At 36.2% G+C, this 21,053-nt stretch overlaps 1 long non-coding RNA gene and 1 pseudogene across 1 annotated transcript in view; both read right to left on the bottom strand.

Moving 5' to 3' along the window:
- Positions 1–7,450: 7,450 nt before the first annotated feature.
- On the bottom strand, positions 7,451–9,664 carry LOC608802 (annotated as a pseudogene).
- A 10,053-nt stretch (positions 9,665–19,717) lies between these two features.
- The window catches only part of LOC119872984, a 55,423-nt gene continuing 54,087 nt past the window's right edge, over positions 19,718–21,053 (bottom strand). Inside the window, exon 5 of the long non-coding RNA XR_005362817.1 lies at positions 19,718–20,089. This is a non-coding gene — a long non-coding RNA (uncharacterized LOC119872984). The remainder of the gene's footprint in view (positions 20,090–21,053) is intronic.

The raw sequence follows: 21,053 nt of genomic DNA, 5'->3' as shown, positions 1-21,053 counted from the left end.
TTTATCGCTATATGTAACTGGGACAGAACTAATCACTATTATTCTTCCTGAATGAGTAAGTGAAGCAAAAGTCACTTCTTAAGGTGGAACATCTCCTACAGTGTTTCTTAATGAGTTTAGAGGCACCATTAGCATTTCGAACAGCATATTTAGCATCCCTGGCTCCTACACAACAAATTCTAGTGCTATCTTTTGGTCACTGTGCAACCAAAAATACCTTCCCACATTTACAAACGCCCTACTTTAGACCCATGGAATGAGGAGACTGAGAATTCTTCCCATATTAAATATTCTTGGGAAAAAAGCGGGAAAAAAATTTTGCTTTAGTGTCTTCCAGTTTTATGAGAAAAATGCTATAGTATTTTCTGTAATCATGTTTGGCCATTTTCCCTTCTGCAAAATTATCTAAGATACAGTTGTCTAAGATAAGATAAGATAAAAGATAAGATAAAATACAATTATTACATATATATTATATATACATTATTATTTTATGATAACAATGAACAGTGTCTGAAAAATGCCAGACAAATGGAATGAAATAGGAATATTTCTTATGATTTAAAAGTAAAAGGATACACACCTAATACCATTTTCACCTATCATTAAATTCAGATACACTTTAGAGAGGGGTCTAGTCTCTGTTAGAACTCTTTTCTTGAGAGGAAGTAACTTTACACTTCTGAACAACCATAACTGTAAAGTTTTTAGAAATGTTTTCTTAAATGAGTCATTATCTGCTTACCTATACACCAATGATTTTAATTTTGACACCCAAGTGACACAGGATATAAATAATACATTGCATATTTTCCAGGAAAATTCTTCAAAATTTTGACAATAAGGTTTTACATACTTCATATTCTTGGTCTTCTCTATCATTCTACATACAGCATAATTTCCAAATATCTCTTTATTCTGATCCCTTTAGTCCAGACACATGGTAGGCAGTTTGTGCATCTCTTAATACACAAACTCTCAAAGTGAATGCAATAGGCCACACTACATGAATAGCACAGAATATCACAGGGATATTAACCCCCATGTTCTGCATAATATCAGGGTTTCTACAGATAATATTTGCAATAGCTTCTGTTGGTATTGGCAACCACAACCGTCAACTGAGTTATCAACTGATTTTAAAATATATACATTTTTTTACACAATAAATATCTCAAAATCCAATTTGTGATAAGATTTTTTACATAAAGATTTTTATTAAACATAATGTCTTATGTAATTACCTACCTAAATTCATATACTACTTTCAGTTCCTAATTCTTTTTTTTTTTAATTTTTTATTTATTTATGATAGTCACAGAGAGAGAGAGAGGCAGAGACATAGGCAGAGGGAGAAGCAGGCTCCATTCACCGAGAGCCCGACGTGGGATTCGATCCCGGGTCTCTAGGAGCGCACCCTGGGCCAAAGGCAGGCACCAAACCGCTGCGCCACCCAGGGATCCCTTAGTTCCTAATTCTGATTACACATTCAACATTTTGGCTATCCTAAATTTTGTCTTTTATAGATTCAGTAAACTTAACTCTTACGCAAGTTATACAATCAATTTTACCTGTAAAATTGTGAGAATAACATTTGTCTGGCTTTAATAATAAAATTTAAAAATTACACATGTAATAGGTTACATTCCACATTTAAATTTCAGCGGTGCTTACAGACCCTTTATAGTTATCAGTTTGCTTTCCTCTCCCTACCTCATTTTCACCTCTCCAATATTTACTGAATAATTCAAGATGAAACACTATATAATACCATCAATAACTGCCCTCTAAGTTCACTATGATCTATTAATAATATACTTGGGAATGATGATTAACTCTTAATATGCCAACCTATAATTCATTTGGTCTACAGAATCCCATGTTGTTTTAAATACATTGTTTAATGCCTTACGGAAATTCAGATTTATTATGTCTAAACTGCTCACCTCTTCTATCACTTTAGTAATAAAAAGCAACAATCATGAAGTATATTAGATGGCAAGATATGTTCTTGTTAAATTAATTCAGATCCCTAAATGATTAACAGACTATCTTTTCAAATTTTAAATTTCAAGCTTAAGAAAAATAGAAATGTATAACATATAACACAACTTAACAACACATAATGTAATAGACATGCATTATAGGAATAACTAATTTTGCCCTAGATTTCATTCTGACCTTTTTAATAATAGCAACTAAGTTCTATTCTCAGAGCTCTAGCAGTACACATATAGTTGCCCAGCTAAACATCATATTTTATGATAGTCTTATATTGCATGTGAACAAGGATTCAGTTTTTGCAAATAGAATATGAATAAAAGTGATATGTACAAGAGCACCTGGGTGGCCCAGTTGGTTAAGCATCTGATTCTTGGTGTCAGCTCAGGCTATGATCCAAATTCAGCATGGAGTCTACTTGAGATTCTCTCTCCTTCTTCCTCTTCCCCTCACACTTGTGCACTCTCTCTAAAATAAGTAAATTAATCTTTTTTTTCTATGAGAATCTTTTTTTAAAAAGCAATATATACAATCCCTTCTTAATTTTCCTAAAAGAAAATTGCCTGCTTTCTACTGCCTCTCTCTATTTGCCTTCTCCTAGGCTAGAGATGGAAGTGCTGCTGATGTGCCAGCTCCAACAATCCAATTTAGGCAAACACCCATTTGAATAGTAGAGCTTAAAACATAAGAAAGCCAGATTATCTCTTGATCTTGTTTGTGAAACAGATCTGCCTACATCTATACTACCATGTAGTATAACAAAAATAAGCTTTATCCTGTGTTTTAGCTTCTGTGTTTAGGATCCACTTGCCACAAAATTAGCTTATATCCTAATTTTTACCCCTAAAACTCAATGCTAAACTGTTAAACATTAACTTTTACTTCAGGGTTTTTTTTTTTAACAAAATAAATATTATACATGCTACTGAATAATTCTTCTCCCAATCATGACATTTTCCTCTCTCCTTCTCCAAAGGTAAATACCATTCTTATGACTAGTTGGAAATACTACTTATTGTTTTCACTCTGATTTGATATTGAACTAGCAAACAAGCTGTGACAAAGGTACACTAGAACAGGCTATAAGTGAGTAAATAAACATAGCTTCTCATTGACTGTCTAGTTGCTTATTGAGGTGCACTAATAGTTTGATGAGAGGTTCAGTCTGCGCAGAATAAGATATTTACCACACTGGAGGATTCCAGAGTGTTTTATAGTGTTAGGCTTTGGAAGGGAAATGTAAGTCCTTGAGGTCTACCTGACATATTTAAATCAACCAATCAAGCAAGCAATCAATCTTTTTTTTTCCTGATACTCTCTTGTTATTGCATTAACAGATTTTAAGGAAATTGGGCCCTGCTCTGTTCAAGCTTTATGCTTTTCTTATATCCAATGGTATTTTTAAATCAGATGCTCAGTCTTCATAAATCAGATATTGAGCTCAGGGGAATATAAAAAATAGTGAAAGGGAATAAAGGGGAAAGGAGAAAAAATGAGTGGGAAATATCAGAAAGGGAGACAGAACATGAGAGACTCCTAACTCTGGGAAACGAACTAGGGGTGGTGGAAGGGGAGGTGACTGGGTGACGGGCACTGAGGTGGGCACTTGATGGGATGAGCACTGGGTGTTATATGTTATTCTATATGTTGACAAATTGAACACCAATAAAAAATAAATTTATACATAAAAAAAGAATTGTTTAAGTATGGGCATCCAGTTAGACTGCACTGTCATTTGTTAAATTACATCAAATGTAGATTAGATTGTGATCGAGTCAAAACTAGCAAAAATGAGATATAAATTCCAAAAAGAGTAACATTTTATTATGGATTTTTTGCTGTGATTTAGAGCACTCTGCTTTTTAGTGTATATAAAAATTCATAAAGTAATGGAAAATGTGTGCCACATAATAAATGAAATCATATAAAACTTATTTGAAACCACCACAAATTAGATATTTCCAAATGAAACAACTATATTTATGTCAACAGAATTAAATATTAACATCCAATACCAAAATATTCCATCATTTACCTGGTAAACTTACACGCTGAGTTTTATATCTTCACTACCTTTACCTTTACCACAGAGTCAATACCACTACATATAGACATACAGTTTTTATTTTCTTCCAGTCCCAAATGTTGGTAATAAATGTTGATAAAATGTTGGTGATAAATATTTAAGAAACAAGAAATGCTTCTTGCAGAAAAGTAAAATATTAACTTCTGCAATTCTCAGACACTGTGTATTAGCGAGGAGAGCTTGATCTTAAACTTACAACCAAAACATCTTTTGACCACATTACCAAAAAATTAATCCCAGTAATTTTGTGTTAGTTTGGGATTCCCTTGAAAATAAAGAGCCTGAAGTAAGGATTCAAATACAAAGTGTTTATTTGGGAAGATAATCAAATAGAGGAGTGGGGAAGACAGAATAGCGATAACAGGCAAAGAGGAAAAGCCAGCTCAAGGGTCTTTACTGAGCTGGTTTTCACTGTTGACAACTGTGGCTCGATTTCACTGGAGAGGTTCTGTATATCTCTGTAGAGTGTGTCCCAGCATGGTCTGCCTAAAATACTGAAAGAATATTTTTTTGCCTTTCCTTTCTCTCTGACTAATCTTTAGTTAAAAGCTAAAGAATTTCTATTTTGTTTTATAAATAATATGTTACTCATTGAGTATTATATATGACACAACAATTTTTCTAGATAATGGCTTAGTGCACATGTCAGATGACCAAGTAAGAGTCAAAAACATTAAATAAACTCCCCAAGTTTATCCAGTAGTAAGTGGCAAGGCCAGGACTTAAATAATTTCCAATCAGGAAAAGACAGTACAATAAAATTAATATATTATACAAGAGTTTAATGGAGGAATTATCTATAAAGATATCATGTAGGAAAACTACTAGGGATAGTGCAATGCCCTAGTGATAGGATGGAGAGAGAGATAGTTCTATTCCTACATCTGAAGGCATACAGGAAAGAAACCAATACCAGAAACTGGAAGGAGGGTGATGGGAGCTGTGGCTTTTGGCAGTAAAACATAGCCAGCATATGACTACAAGGACAAGGCAAGGTAAATAAACAATTTACAAGAAGCTGAAGGAATATAAGGAATATGACAGCTCGTGACACTTCAGCCCTTTGTTGTAGGCTAAAACCAGGTGGAAGTCAATAGAGAGTGGATCTGAATTAGACCAGTAAGCAAACAAGGCATTTAATACAAGGAGACCATCATATTCCAAAGCCACATATTTAATCACTATGCTATTAAGTCATTTAAAAAAAGACATCATACGATATAAGTATTTGTTCAGAACATTTGATTTGCAAGCTAATGTATAAAAAACATAGGATGGAGTTGATGCTGGAAGTAGGGAAATCAGGTTGATTTACCATGATCAAAGAGTAAGTACTGAAGGCTTTCAACTGTTGTTGCAGAGTGTATGGACTGATCACAATTCTACTGTAGAAGTAGAATCAATACCACTTGACAACTAAACTGCAAATACAAATATAAGACAAAGGAGACTGAAAAGATCATGTTATGCATGAGTGTTTTACACAAAAGGACACAACTAAAAGAAACAGATAAAATAGAAAGAGGAGTAGGTTTAAGAAGGAACATGGTTATTTAATTTGGGGATGGACTTTACTTGAATGTAGATTGCACATTCTAATGGAATGTACTAATGGAATGTACATTTGGGGACAGACTATGCTTGAATGTACAAACTGTAAATTCTAATGGATGTACCAGTGAAAACATCTAGCAAGTTGTTGGAAGTGCAGCAACATATCTCTAGGAGGAGGTCAGAATTTAGAATACAGATAAGGGAAGCTATCTGCAGAGAAGTTATATTTATAGTCCTGAGTTAGGATAAGAAAATAAAATATAGGAAGAAGTGCTTTCTATAGTATGTGAAGTTAAGGTGAAAGGTTAAATTCACATGAAAGACATAACAAATTTAACATTTTATCTAATAACGTAAGTTCAAAATATATAAAGCAAAAAATCAACCAAACTTAAAATATAAAATTAGAAATTTACCTTTAGAGAGAGACATTTTAACCTATTTCAGCAATTAATAGATCAATCAAGTAATATATAAATTTATAAATGATTAGAATGATACAATTTAACAAGTTTAATCTAATGAACATATAGAAAAATACTGCACTCAAAACTCTTCTATGGATTCTTTTCAAAAATAGCTGGAAGGAAAAAAAAACAAAACTGAATACGCATGCTTTCTGTATTAGTCAATGAAACTGACTTCAGAGAAACAGAACAAATAGGATACATATAGCTATATATAAGAAAAGATTTATTATAGAAATTTGCTTGTATGGTTGCTGCCTACAAGCTGGAGAACCAGGAAAGCCAGTATATAATTCAGTCCAGGTCCAAAGGCCTGAGAAACATGGGACTGCTGTTTTAAGTCTCAGAGTCCAAAGGCCCTAGAACCAGCGGCTTCAAGGACCAATGATAAGACAGATGAATGCTCTTTCTACAAGAGACTGCAAAGTTGTTCTACCTTTTTGTTCCATCAGGGCCCTTAGTGGATTGGATGATGCCCACCCATATAGGTAAGGATGTGTCTCTTTATTCAGCCTACTGAATCAAATGTTAGTATCTTCTAAAAAAAACCCCTCACAAACGCATTCAGAAATAAATGTTTTACTAGCTATCTGGGGATCCTTTAGCCCAAAAAGTTAATACATGAAATTATCTACCATACTTATCTAGAATTATATTTTAAAAAATTAATTCCCATCTGATAAATTGGACAATGTAAGGAGTAAGGTTTCAAAACTTTGAGAAGATACAATGTGACAAATCTTCAAGTATTTAGGACAGGGAAATATTTTTTAAAATGTTCCAGAAGCACAGACTATAAAAAAGAGTGATTAAACTGGAATTGGAGTTATTTAATTGTATATACCAAGAACATATCAAGAAAATGAAAAGACAGCTCAATAAGATATTTGTCACACTTACTCTGACAAAAAATTAAAATATAAAATATGTGTTTAAAAATTCCTATCTGCCAATTACAAAAATATCAGTAATATATAAGAAACACATAAAAGACATACATATGCAGATTATAAGAAAAATATATAGAAAGACACTCAAAATCATCATTAAACAGAGAATACAGCTAGAAATGCACCCATTTCTTCTAGATTGCCTAATTTGTTGGCGTATAGCTGCTCATAATATGTTTTTAAATTTCTTTGTATTTCCTTTGTATTGGTTGTGATCTCTCCTCTTTCATTTGTGATTTTATTAATTTGCGTCTTTTCTCTTTTCTTTTTAATAAGGTTGTCTAGGGGTTTATCCATCTTACTAATTCTTTCAAAGAACCAACTCCTGGTTTTGTTGATCCGTTCTACATTTTATTTTTTTTGTTTTTGTTTTGTTTTTGTTTTTTTTTTGGTGCCAATTTTAAATACAGTTTTATTTAAGACATTGCATTTTCCACTTAACAATACAGTGCTTATAAAGGGCAATGTTTATTTCCTTTCCCTGTGCACATATTCCATATTCAAGTATCAAGAATGCCCAGTATATTTACTATAGCAGCTTGACTTTAAAACTGCCATGGAATTTGCTACAAATTTGGGTCCTTGAAATGTGTGGAACAATGCTAGACCTGTCATCAGGTTGGCTTAATCAACCTCTTCAATGGTAGGCCCAGAGGAGGCACCACCAGAGGGAGGAGCTCCACCACCAGGAAAGCCTCCAGGCATTCCTCCTGGCATGCCTCCTGCACTCTGGTATAGCTTCGTAATGATGGGATTGCAGACTTTCTCCAGCTCTTTCTGCTGATGTTCAAATTCTTCCTTCTCTGCAGTCTGGTTCTTATCGAGCCAGTTGATGATTTCATTGCACTTGTCAAGAATCTTCTGTTTGTCTTCATCATTGATTTTGCCCTGAAGTTTTTCATCTTCAACAGTTGCTTTCATGTTGAAAGCGTAAGACTCAAGTGAATTCTTGGAAGACACCTTGTCTCTCTGCTTCTCATCTTCGGCTTTGTACTTCTCAGCTTCCGGGACCATGCGCTCAGTGTCCTCCTTGCTCAAGCGGCCCTTGTCATTAGTGATGGTAATCTTGTTCTCTTTTCCTGTGCTCTTATCCACAGCAGACACGTTGAGGATACCATTTGCATCAATATCAAAAGTGACTTCAATCTGAGGAACGCCACGAGGAGCAGGAGGTATGCCTGTGAGTTCAAACTTGCCAAGTAGGTTGTTATCCTTGGTCATAGCATGCTCACCTTCATAGACCTGAATAAGCACACCAGGTTGGTTGTCAGAGTAGGTAGTAAAGGTTTGTGTCTGTTTTGTAGGAATGGTAGTATTGTGCTTGATGAGCACAGTCATGACTCCTCCAGCAGTTTCAATACCAAGAGAAAGTGGGGTGACATCCAATAGCAGCAAATCTTGAACATTTTCAGATTTGTCACCAGAAAGAATGGTTGCCTGGACAGCTGCACCATAAGCAACGGCCTCATCAGGGTTGATGCTCTTATTCAGTTCCTTTCCATTGAAGAAATCTTGCAGAAGTTTCTGAATCTTGGGGATATGGGTAGAACCACCCACCAGGACAATGTCATGGATCTGAGACTTGTCCAGCTTGGCATCGCGAAGAGCTTTCTCTACAGGGTCCAGGGTGCCACGGAACAGGTCAGCATTTAATTCTTCAAACCGGGCACGAGTAATAGAGGTATAGAAGTCGATTCCTTCATGCAGAGAATCAATCTCAATACTGGCCTGGGTGCTGGAAGAAAGTGTACGCTTAGCCCATTCACATGCAGTACGGAGACGGCGGACAGCCCTCTTGTTTTCGCTGATGTCCTTCTTGTGTTTGCGCTTGAATTCTGCAATAAAATGGTTGACCATTCTGTTGTCAAAGTCTTCTCCACCTAAGTGGGTGTCTCCAGCTGTGGACTTGACATCAAAAGTAAGGATTGACACATCAAAAGTGCCACCTCCTAAATCAAAGATCAACACATTCCTTTCAGCTCCAACCTTCTTGTCTAAGCCATAAGCAATAGCAGCAGCAGTTGGCTCATTGATAATTCGAAGTACGTTAAGACCGGCAATAGTTCCAGCATCTTTGGTAGCCTGACGCTGAGAGTCATTGAAGTATGCAGGTACCGTGACAACTGCATTGGTAACAGTCTTCCCAAGGTAGGCCTCTGCAATTTCCTTCATCTTCGTCAGGACCATAGAGGACACCTCCTCTGGATAGAAACTTTTGGTCTCCCCCTTGTATTCTACTTGGACTTTAGGCCTGCCAGCATCATTCACCACCATGAAGGGCCAATGCTTCATATCAGATTGGACGACAGCATCATCAAATCTACGTCCAATCAGCCGCTTGGCATAGAAAACCGTGTTGGTGGGGTCCATCGCAACTTGATTCTTCGCAGCATCACCGATCAATCGTTCGGTGTCTGAAGGCGACATAACTTGGGGTGGTTCGGTTTCCCTGATCATTGGCAATTATTTCCACTTTCCCGTGCTGGAAGACACCCACGCAGGAGTAGGTGGTGCCAAGATCGATCCCGACTGCAGGTCCCTTAGACATAATTGCTTCTGTGTGGGCCGGGCTCGGCTCGTGGAGACAACAGCCGCCTGCGGATCTGGCGCCGCGTTCAATGAGCCCGTTCTACATTTTGTACATCCATTCTACATACACTCTATTTCATTTAGTTCTGCTCAAATCTTTATTATCTCTCTTCTTCTGCTTGGTGTAGGTTTTACTTGCTCTTCTATCTCCAATTCCTTTAGGTTCAAGGTTAACTTGTGTACATGAGTTTTTTTCCCAATTTTTTGAGGGAGGCTTGTATTGCAATGTATTTCCCTCTTAGGACTGCTTTTGCTGTAACCCAAAGATTTTGAACGGTTGTATCTTCATTTTCATTAGTTTCTATGAATCTTTTTAATTCTTCTCTAATTTCCTGGTTGACCCATTCATCATTTTTTTTTAAGATTCTAGTTATTTATTCATGAGAGACACACAGAGAGAGAGAGAGACAGAGACAGAGACAGAGACAGAGGCAGAACACAGGCAGAGGGAGAAGCAGGCTCCATGAAGGGAGCCCAATGTGGGACTCGATCCCAGGAATCCAGGATCAGGCCCTGAGCCGAAGGCAGGCGCTTAACCGCTGAACCACCCAGGCCTCCCCCATTCGTCTTTTAGTAGGATGCTATTTAACCTTCATGTGTTTGAGTTTCTTCCAAATTTCTTCTTGTGATTGAGTTCTCGTTTCACAGCATTGTGGTCTGAAAATACACAGGGGACAATCCCAGTCTTTTGGTATCAGTTGAGACCTGATTTGTGACCCAGTATGTGGTCTATTCTGGAGAAAGTTCCATGTGCACATGAGAAGAATGTGTATTCAGTTACGTTTGGTTGGAAAGTTCTGTATATATCTGTGAAATCCATCTGATCCAGTGTATCATTTAAGGCCCTTGTTTCCTTGGTGATGTTCTGCTTAGAATATCTGTCATTAGCTGAAAGTGCTGTGTTGAAGTCTCCTACTATTAGTGTATTATTATCTAAGTATCTCTTTACTTTGGTTATTAATTAATATGCTTGGCAGATCCCACATTAGGGGCATATATATTCATGATTGTTAGGTCTTCTTGTTGGATAGACCCTTTAAGTATGATATAGTGTCCCTCTTCATCTCTTGCTACAGCCTTTGGGTTAAACTTTATCTGATATGGGCTTATTTCTGGACTCTATCATGTTTCATTGATCTATGTATCTGTTTTTATGTCAATACCATACTGTTTTGATTATTATAGTTTTATAATATATTTTGAAATCAGGAAGTGTGAGCCTGACAGCTTTGTTCTTTTTCAAGATTGGTTTGGCTATTTGGGGTCTTTTGTAATTCTATACAAATTACAGAATTTTTTTCTTGTTTCCTTGAAAAATGCCTTTGGAATTTTGATAGAGATAGCACTGAATCTGTAGATTGCTTTGGGTTGTATGGATATTTCAATAGTATTTATTTCAATTCATGACCATGGGATATCTTTCCATCATTTGTGTCTTCTTCAATTTCTTTCATCAATGCCTTATAGATTTCAGTGTACAGATCTTTTATCTTGGTCTTACTGCTAACATAGTCAATTAACACTTTTTAACACTTTTTTTTAACACTTTTTTATGTTATATGTATTATATATGCATACTTTCAATAAAATAAGCTAGAGAAAAGAAAACATTAAGAAAACCATAAGGAAAATACATTTACAGTATTTTACTGTATTTGTTGAAAACAATCCATATATATGTGAATACATGTAGTTCAAACCTATGTTGTTTAAGGGTCAACTATAATGAGAACCAAATAAATTAAAATCCCAGAAAGTGGAAAACCTGTCAGAAGTGGGCTAATACTGAGCAACTGTTTTTTTTTGTCGTTTCTTTTTTTATTTTAATTTCTCCCCATCTTGGTTGGACAATGGGCTGGGGCTCATGGTACTTATTTATGATTTTGAATGAAGACTGAAGATCAAAGTCTGACTATGCAGAGGGTAGCTTCTGGGGAAGAGACATCCAGCAAAGCTTTTAACGGTTTCCAGAACCTTGCTGAACTAGAGACTTAGACTCTAGAGCACAACCCGATTTCCCCTCAAACTGAATTCAGAAGTTTGGCTGAAAGCTTTTATAAGGCAGAATGAAATGTCTCTCAGCTAGGGGGTCCTGAGTAAACAGCTGCCAGAGGAAGACAGCCTAAAACAAAATAGGCAAAAGATGAAAGCCCTACAGGAGAGTTGCACTGACACTGAGTCCGAACAGCTATTTGCACACACACTGTGTTCCAATGCTGGCTGCAGTTTGAGGGTAAGAATCCAAAGTTGGTCCTGTCAGGTGATTGATGGGGCAGGGAAAGCAGCAATCATTTTAGCATTCAGAAGCTGTAGTGATACAACTGACAACTTCAGGAACCTCAAACACATGATTAGGTTTCACTTCAAAACATTGTCAGAATTATGAAGCCCTATGGAATGGGAAGCTAAAAAGCTAATTAAAAAGCTCTGAAGGTCAGTACTTAATATATCGAGCTGAGCAGAGATAGATCTGTCAGGTTCCTAAATCAAAATACACAAGAATACAAGGACAACTCAGATACATAATTAGTCTCATTTAAACTGTTTTCCAGCTATCTCTCTGTCTACTTCTTGAAAGGACCGAGGTGACCAGAACATTACTCTGTTTGTCCAAAACATGAATAAATAACCCTTTCCCTTAGAAGATAATAACATCTGCAGTTCACAGTATTATTTTATAGACATCTTTTATTACAAAATAAAAATTACAGACACAAATAGGCAAGGTTATTTGAGCAATAATCAAATATCATACTTAATGGAGAAATTTTTAGCATTTTTACCTTTGAGATTGAGAATGAGAAAAAGAAGCCTGCTGTCATATTTCTATTCAAAACTGTAATGGGAAGTACTAGCCAGCTCAATAAAGCAAATAAAAAATATAAGAATTATGAAGAAATAAAAGTACCCAAGAAATCAATAGGTAAATTTAAAAAACTACATGTTGTAAGATTGCAAAATACAAGTTCAATATGCAAAATCATTTTAATTACTGTATGCCAGGAATAAACAAATAGAAAATTAAATCTTAAATTATATCCTGAAAAATATTAATTATAAGAAATAAATTTAATACACAATATAACAGACCTTAACACTAGAAAATAAAAAACATTATTAAAATTAAACCTGAATAAATGGACAGATGTGCTATGTTCATGAATTAGAATACTTAATAATGTTAAAATTAAAACATATGCAAAATAATGGAGTAAATGAATATCGACTAAAATTTTCATTACTTATTTTTTGGAAAATAAAAAAAAAACTGATTTTCAAATCCACAGGAAATACAAGTGGTCAAGTATAAATACAGCATTCCTGAAGAAGGTAGCGGTATGTATCCTCTCTCAATTCTGTTGTGGAATCTGTAAGTCTGAAATAAAGAAGTCAGCAGATCCATGCTCCCAAGCTCCAGAGAAGAACTCCTTGAACTATCACCTTTTTGCAGGTCCTACCATGGCTTAGCTTGTAAACACATCACCTCAATCTCTACTGCTATCTTCACCTCGTCTTTCCCTACATGTCTGTGTCATCATCTCTTCTTTTGAGACACACACACACACACACAGAGGCAGAGACACAGGCAGAGGGAGAAGTAGGCTCAGCTCCATGCAGGGAGCCCAATGTGGGACTCGATCCCTGGACTCCAGGATCAAAGGCAGGTGCTAAACTGCTGAGCCACCCAGGAATCCCCCTTTTGTTTTTTTTTAAAGATTTTACTTATTTATTCATGACAAACACAGAGAGAGTGAGAAAGGCAGAGACACAGGCAGAGGGAGAAGGAAGCTCCATGCAGGGAGCCCGAGAACCTCTCTTAAATTTGTAGAGAGTTTCTGGGTTTTTGTTTTGTTTTGTTTTACTTTTTCTTTTCAATTCGTCTACCTATTTTTCTCCCCATGTCTAGCAACCACCAATTTATTCTCTGTATGTAAGACCTTGTTTCTTTTTTTCTTTCTTTTTTTTTAATATTTCACGCGTAAGAAATCATACCATATTTGTCTTTTTCTGTCTGACTTATTTCATTTAGCACAATAATATCCTTAAAGCCCATCCACACTGTCACAAATGGCAAGATTTCATTCTTTTAATATGACTAATATTCCATTACACACTGACATACACACACATACACACACACATGCATTACAATTCCTTTATTCATTTATCATCACTGGACACTTACATTGTTTCTTTATCTTGGTTATTATAAATAATGTTGCAATGAACGTGGGAGTACATATATCTTTTCAAGAGGGTGTTTTCATTTTCTTTGAACAAATAACCAGAAATAGAATTCCTGGATCATATGGTAGGTCTATTTTTAATTTTTTAGGAACCTCCATACTATTTTGTATAGTGGCTGTACCAATTTATATTCCCACCAACAGTGTACAAGGGTTCCCTTTTCTTCACATCCCTGTCCATACTTGTTACTTCTTGTCTTTTAGGTAATAGTCCTAGAGCTTCAGCCTGAGGGACTGGCTTCAGGTTTGGTGTACATCTAATGGCCTATGGAGCAACTTTAAAGAATACAGGCTGTGGGTACCATTTTAGTGCTATCCCTCTACCTTGTTCTAATTCACTTGTATCTCCTAGAAAAGAGCTCATATACTTATCTGGAGCCTTGATTTATACAAATGCTATCCAGAGGACACTGCCAGATTGCGTGACTCTGATGGCCAGCTGGACTTATGCTTGTGGTCCCACTGTGGGACCTACTGGCATACTTTTAAAAGCTGCTGTGTGAGAGTCTGGCTTCCAAACAAACTCAATCTAGATGCTGAGATCCTCCCCTCAGGGACAATGATAGGTCTTGGCACATTCTCAACTACTGGGAGCTATTAAAAATATATTAGGCTATTTGGAAAAACACAAAAATTTGAGAGATGACAAAGATCTGAGCAGGATTGAACGGCAAGTTTCATGAGGCCACTTCTTCAAGAGTGTGAGAGCAGCTGTGTCATCCACTGTATAGAAACTAACAAAGTCAAGCAATATGAAGAAACAGAAGAATGTTTCAAATGAAAGAACAAGATAAAAACCTCAGAAAAAACGTAAACAAAACAAAACAAAACCTCAGAAAAAAATTAATGAAATGGAAGTAAGTAATTTATCTGAAAAAGAGTTTAAAGTAATAGTCATAATGATGCTTACTATACTAGAGAGAAGAGGGATGAATAGTGAGAAGTTCAGCATACAGATGGAAAATACAAGACAGTACCAAACAGAAGTCACAAAGCTAAAGGATAACCAAGCTGAAAAATACACTACAAGGCTTACATCAGATTAGATGAAGCAGAAGAAATGATTTTTCAACTTGAAGACAAGGCAGTGGAACTGACCCAATCAGAGCAGCAGAAAGAAAAGAGAATAAAAAAGTGAAGATAACTTAAGGGATTTAGAGGACAACATCAAATGGACTGACATTCACAGTATAGGGCTCCCAGAAGGAGAAGAATGAAAGATAGGAGCCAAAACCTTATTTAAGAAAATAAGAGCTGAACATTTCCCTAACCTGGGAGGGAAATAGACATCCAGATCCAGGAAGCTCAAAGAGTTCCCAATAAGATGGACCAAAAGAGGGTCATATCAATACACATAATAATTAAAATGTCAAAAGTTAAAAACAAGGAGAGAATTTTAAAAGCAGCAAGAGAAAAACAGTAACACACCTTGCTCTTAATTCCATAAGCATCCAAGAAAACTAAACAAAGGAGTCTGTTACTTAGACAGCATTCCCAGAATTATCTAACCAGGAAAGATAAAATGTACTATAGCTACAAGAGGAATATAGAGTGACCAGCCAGGATATGCAAACTTCGCTGAACTGAGAGGCTACACTGAAAAGGGTTGTCAGATGAACAGAGCAAGAGTACAGCAGAGCAGTCAAGACTGGTTTTGAAGTGCATTTGTAAATGTGGGATAAAATGAGCACAGGCTGTCTACAGTTGTTTTTGGCTAGGTGTGGCTTGGCTTCGATGGAGTTGCAACATGTTCTTACAGAAGGCAAAGCACTGGCACACAAAACCCATCGTTACTCATAAGAAGCTTGAGTTCTCAAAGGAAAATACGTAATCCTTGCAATTCAGTGATCATTTAATACCTTGAAATCCCATGAACCTTTTTTTTTATTTTTTTTATTTTTATTTATGATAGTCACACAGAGAGAGAGAGAGAGGCAGAGACATAGGCAGAGGGAGAAGCAGGCTCCATGCACCAGGAGCCCGACGTGGGATTCGATCCCGGGTCTCCAGGATCGTGCCCTGGGCCAAAGGCAGGCGCCAAACCGCTGCGCCACCCAGGGATCCCCCATGAACCTTTTTAAAATAAAGAAATCTCATCCCATCTCCAAATTTCTGAATTAGAATGTCCAGAGGGTGAAGACTAGCCATGTACACCTTTGAAAACTTTCACAGATAACAACTACAGGTTAGAAGAAAAGATTATCAAGAAGAATGCTGTTCATATTAATTCTATTTTTATTAGAGTTTTGCCTTGAGATTCTGTGTCAATTCTACAAATTGAAAATAGTTATGAGAAAGAACTATATATTCTTAGAAAAGTCAATTCAAGTAAACTGGGCACTGTGACTGAGGATACAAAATACAATCCACTACTTCTGCTCCAGGAGACCTCAGTCCAGACTTTACCAAAAGGAAAGGCATAATACTGACCTTCGAGTACTCTCCACTTGAAGTCATATTCTTAGCTTTCCTTCAGATTTTTCTATAGGAAGAATATTTTCTCCACAGTTAAATGTCTCCATTTCCCCATTCTTTGAAACTTCCTACAATTAAGTAAACAAATCCTTTGATTTGGCTATTTTTTTTTTTTTAAGTTTCTGGAGTGTGATCAGCATGATCTCTGGATATTACTATTTTATGGAAAGCCATTGAGTCTCCTTCTCAGAGATGAAGTGTAACTTCATGTGGGCTCCAGACTTTTTTACTTTGATGATGATATCTCCTAATGGTTTCCTAGTATTCAGATTTGATTATATTAATGTAACATATTTCACGTATTAATGATGTTAATCTCATTATCTCATGTGTTATCTGAGTACCACATTTAGATCACATAAGAACTCCCTCAAAAAAACGCTTTTTATAAAAATGCCATCCACGTTTTCACTTATGATGCTCTATTCCTCCTCATCATTTTAAATCCTTAAGGAAACATTTAAAAAACTTCTCATGGGGAAAACTTCTGTCATGGGCAAACAGTCAAATAGTTGCCAACACTTCCAAAGCCAGTGCTTGTTGATGCTTACTCCCTGGCTGGCAAAAGAACCTTTTGCACAAATGCTGAGAGGTTTCTTGGCTCCACTATGCACTATAATTCACCCTGTTATGGAGGAAAACAGCTGTTTTGTGATCATGGTCTGGACATTTGCCATATTGTCATACTGAGTTAAAATCCCAACTCGCCTCTCAGCACTGCAGTTCAGTCTCTAGGCTATTGGATAATGAATGAAGAGAACCCTTGAACTTTCTCTTTTAATTCACTGACTTTGATTGTCCTAACTTTAGCATGTTTTGTTATTTATCAATAGACAAATTTTTAGCAATACATAGCAATAAAAGCATCCCTTGAAATTTCATGTTTCCAAATCAAGATGTTCAAGGATAACCACAGTCATTATAAGTGAATCCCTCTGAACATAGTTCATGGTGACATGTAATTTCATTGGCTCATGATGACACCTCATTCCCAAACCATGTACACAGCTCTTATTTGGCTGGTGTCAGCACTTGATTTGTGTACAATCTGATGTCAACAAATGGCTCTCAATACCAGTTACCATATATTTGCAATGTACCCAAATACAGATTGCTGCTGGAGAAACATCATTGAGAATTCCCTTACCACCACAAATGTAAAACCTCATAAAATGAAACTGCATTTTAAAATTTTAATCTTAAGGGGTTTTAACACCAAGTACACAAGACAATTAAGAATTCTGTATAATTATTCTCCAGAATAATATAAACATATTCTGAAATAATTCACATGGAGCAGTCCACTTAAAATTCAGGTAATATAGTCATATTTTCTAAATAGTGGTAGGTACATATAAAAACAAAAAAAAGAACATAATGGGAAGAATAAAGATATCACTTCCTTTCACAGAGATGCATCAATTTCCAGATTCCTTTGGATACAGTTACTACACCACTGTGAGATTTCACTAACTATATTGCACCATGGAACAATCCACTAATAACTCACAAAGGATCATTAAACTTCATTTAGGCAGTTAGTGGTTATCAAAGGGACTAAATGTTAATTCCATCTCCAAATGGACTCACAGTGCATGGAGATTCTCAAATATGTCATTCAGAGGAGGAAGACATGTATATGCATACACATTTTGATCAGTGAACATAAGTAATGACCATTTCATTTAAAGGGCACAATTTATATTCTACTTTTATTTCTTTACTACTCAAAGCCTAGGTTTGTTTGTAGATAGATAATATTACCAGGCCTTTATTAGTAGATCCTGTTACACTTAAGGAAACGCTGCACATATTTCTTGCAAATTATGAATCATAATTTTTCCATAGGAAGTTGAAGTCAAAGTCAAAATACAGAATAGTAGTAATGAAAGAGTGGTTTCTAGGAAATAGCAGTCACACAGAAGTGACTGGAACAGATCACAACTAATCCAGAACCGGAGTAGGTTCCACAGATGCCATACAGTTGTAGGGACACAACTATTTCCTAGTGCATGTGCACAACAGCCAATTCCAGGCACACATTCTAAATCCAATTTCCAGCACTTGGGAAAAGAAGATTATCAGTAAAGGGATGGTTAAATCTGGTATAATGCCACTAATTCTTCAAGAAAGCATATGACGAGATACAGTTCACTAGTTATAATTTTTTTTAATTTTCAGAAAATTTAGATTGTTGATATTTATTTTGTGAGAGATGATTTTTCCTTTATTTGAAAGTTTGTTGCATGTAAATGTAATAAATATTAAAGGGACAAGTATTTCATGAGAAATATTTATAAAATAATTCATATTCATTAATAAAACACTTTAGAACACAATAAATATTTTGTGTCATAGCAATGTCAGCAGGAATAGATGCACTAATTATATTACATAAAGTCTTTATGCCCTATCCTGAAAACACGTCATTCTAAAAGAGGACCTGAAAATGCATGTATGCATAACATAAAATATCTACTGCTAAGGAAAAAAAAAGCACTTGTAGTTCTTCAGCTCCCAACATGAGCCACTGTTTGAGAAAAGAAATGTGTTTGCTTTATACAATACTATTCACAACCAAATTATCCCAAAGTGCTTTACAAAGTAATTAGTTGGAGACTAGTATGAGAGTATGTAGGCAAACATAGGAGCCATTAAGACACTCAGCAATAGCTCACACACTGCTTTGGACATTAGAACCTGTTTTATTGAGAGTGGAGATGTTATTTCAATTATAGAGTAATTTAATAGAATAATTGGAATTCCTCTGGGTCTAGTAAGTTTTACAGATCATCAAAAATGATAAGCTAACTCCATATATTTTTTTTAATTTCTAAGAATATCCAAGTGTGAATTAAAACATATATTTTCCCTCAGGTAATATATTTACAAGAAATTATTGCTATGAGGTTAAATTATAACAGAAAAACATTATGTAATTCTCTCCAAAAGATCCCTAATAGATTTGGTAAGGACGTATTATTTCACAAATTCTTTTCTTTACCGTCTCCATCGACAAACACTTCACTTATTTTCTCCTGAGCTTTGTTTATACGAGGATTCAACCCAGAAACCCTCTTCTCTCTTCTCAACATATTTAATCCTTAGCCTTCCTTTAAGTCACAGGTAAGTTTAAAAAAATTTTTTTTAAGTCACAGTTTAGATGTCACCTCTTTTATGAAAAATCTCTCAGTTGAAACATCCCCCTTCCTGGTTTTATATCGCGTTTCTTTGGTCTCTCATTGGACTTTGGCCGATTATTTTGGATTAGCATTTATAGTTCAAGAATAAGACCCTTGAGGACAGCAATAATGTCTGCCACCTCATTCATTCCCAATACACGGTCAGATATTTGGTTTCCAAAGGTGGAGCAGATAGCAGTCTGGAGGATGTATTGTCAGGAGCTTCTCAAAGAAAGGATTGCACCATGATGCACAAGTTAAGCAGCCAAGCTTCTGGCTTCTATTCTTTTACCAGCCTGATGTTTCTTCCTTATCCGCTAGTGGCCTAAGTTCCTTTGATCAAAAGGCACCCTCTAGACACCATTTCACACATAAACAATCATGTACAAGCAGATATGTTGACAAAACTGCTGTGTTCATCTTTTCACCATTTTAAGTGGCAGAGAGCTGGCTAGGATTAGCTGATAGGCTGCCAAGTTCTTACCTTCCTCTGGTCCTCATGTCACAGTATGGACTGCCCCAAGGTGGCCCTTCTTTCCTTACAGGAGCAACGAAAATATTCAATGGATAAATAATAAAAGGAAGAATAATTATAGAATAAAAAGGAGGTTGTATTTCTACCTAAAATGCATTATAAAATATTATATTCCTTTTGCTGTAAAACCTCTCTCTGTTTCCCACATGGTTGTTGAATGTGCATGGAGGCCCTACTTTGAGTGTTTACTCAGTAAAGGTCATAAAATCAACAGTTTCTGTTAAGCAGCACTACGCTTTGTCAGTCTGGATTTTTGTCACTTTTTTTGTCTTGGGCTTCACTTTGGACGTCTTTTTGGCTGTGAAAAGGTTCTCAGTAACAGGTGCATCCTATTATCAGTGAAACCAGATACATGCCACGGCAGAGTCTGCACAGCAGAGGCTAGTTTACTTTCTGTGCTTACAGCTCACACTTCTTTAGTCTATCTGACTCACTAAGAAACCATGTCCCAGGCCAGAAGACAATCTATCGTATTTCAAGGCGGAAACCAATTGCCTCAGATGAACTGTTACATTGCAGCCACTAGGGAATATAGAAGCTGCTGATATTACCAGTTTGGGCTCTCTCTCTTGTTAATCAGTGACTGAAAAACCCAAACAAATCTATTCAAAAAAGGACTCGATTAGCTCACCTACAGAATAGCCCTTGTTCACGTCTGCCTTGATCCTGGGGCTCACGTTAATGTTACCAGGATCTGATCTCTCTCTCAAATACTTAGCTCTGTGATCTTTGTGTTGGCTTCATTCTTTGATAGGAATTCCCCTTATAGTGCCAAAATGGATGCAATGGCTTCAGCTTCATATCTCGTGAATGCAAGTTCCATAGTCCCAGGAGATCTCTGATTACAACTCATTAGTTCTGACTGTGTCAGGTGACATGCCCCCGCCCCCCCAACAATTATTCTGGCCAAGAGAATGTAGTGTCTAATTTCAAAAGTCAGAAAGGAGTCAATTACCAACAAATAAGC

Source organism: Canis lupus, chromosome 8, assembly GCF_011100685.1.
Source record: "Canis lupus familiaris isolate Mischka breed German Shepherd chromosome 8, alternate assembly UU_Cfam_GSD_1.0, whole genome shotgun sequence".
Taxonomy (NCBI): Eukaryota; Metazoa; Chordata; class Mammalia; order Carnivora; family Canidae; genus Canis; species Canis lupus.
Note: the sequence above shows the minus strand (reverse complement) of the source record. Positions and strands in the feature narration are given on the sequence as shown.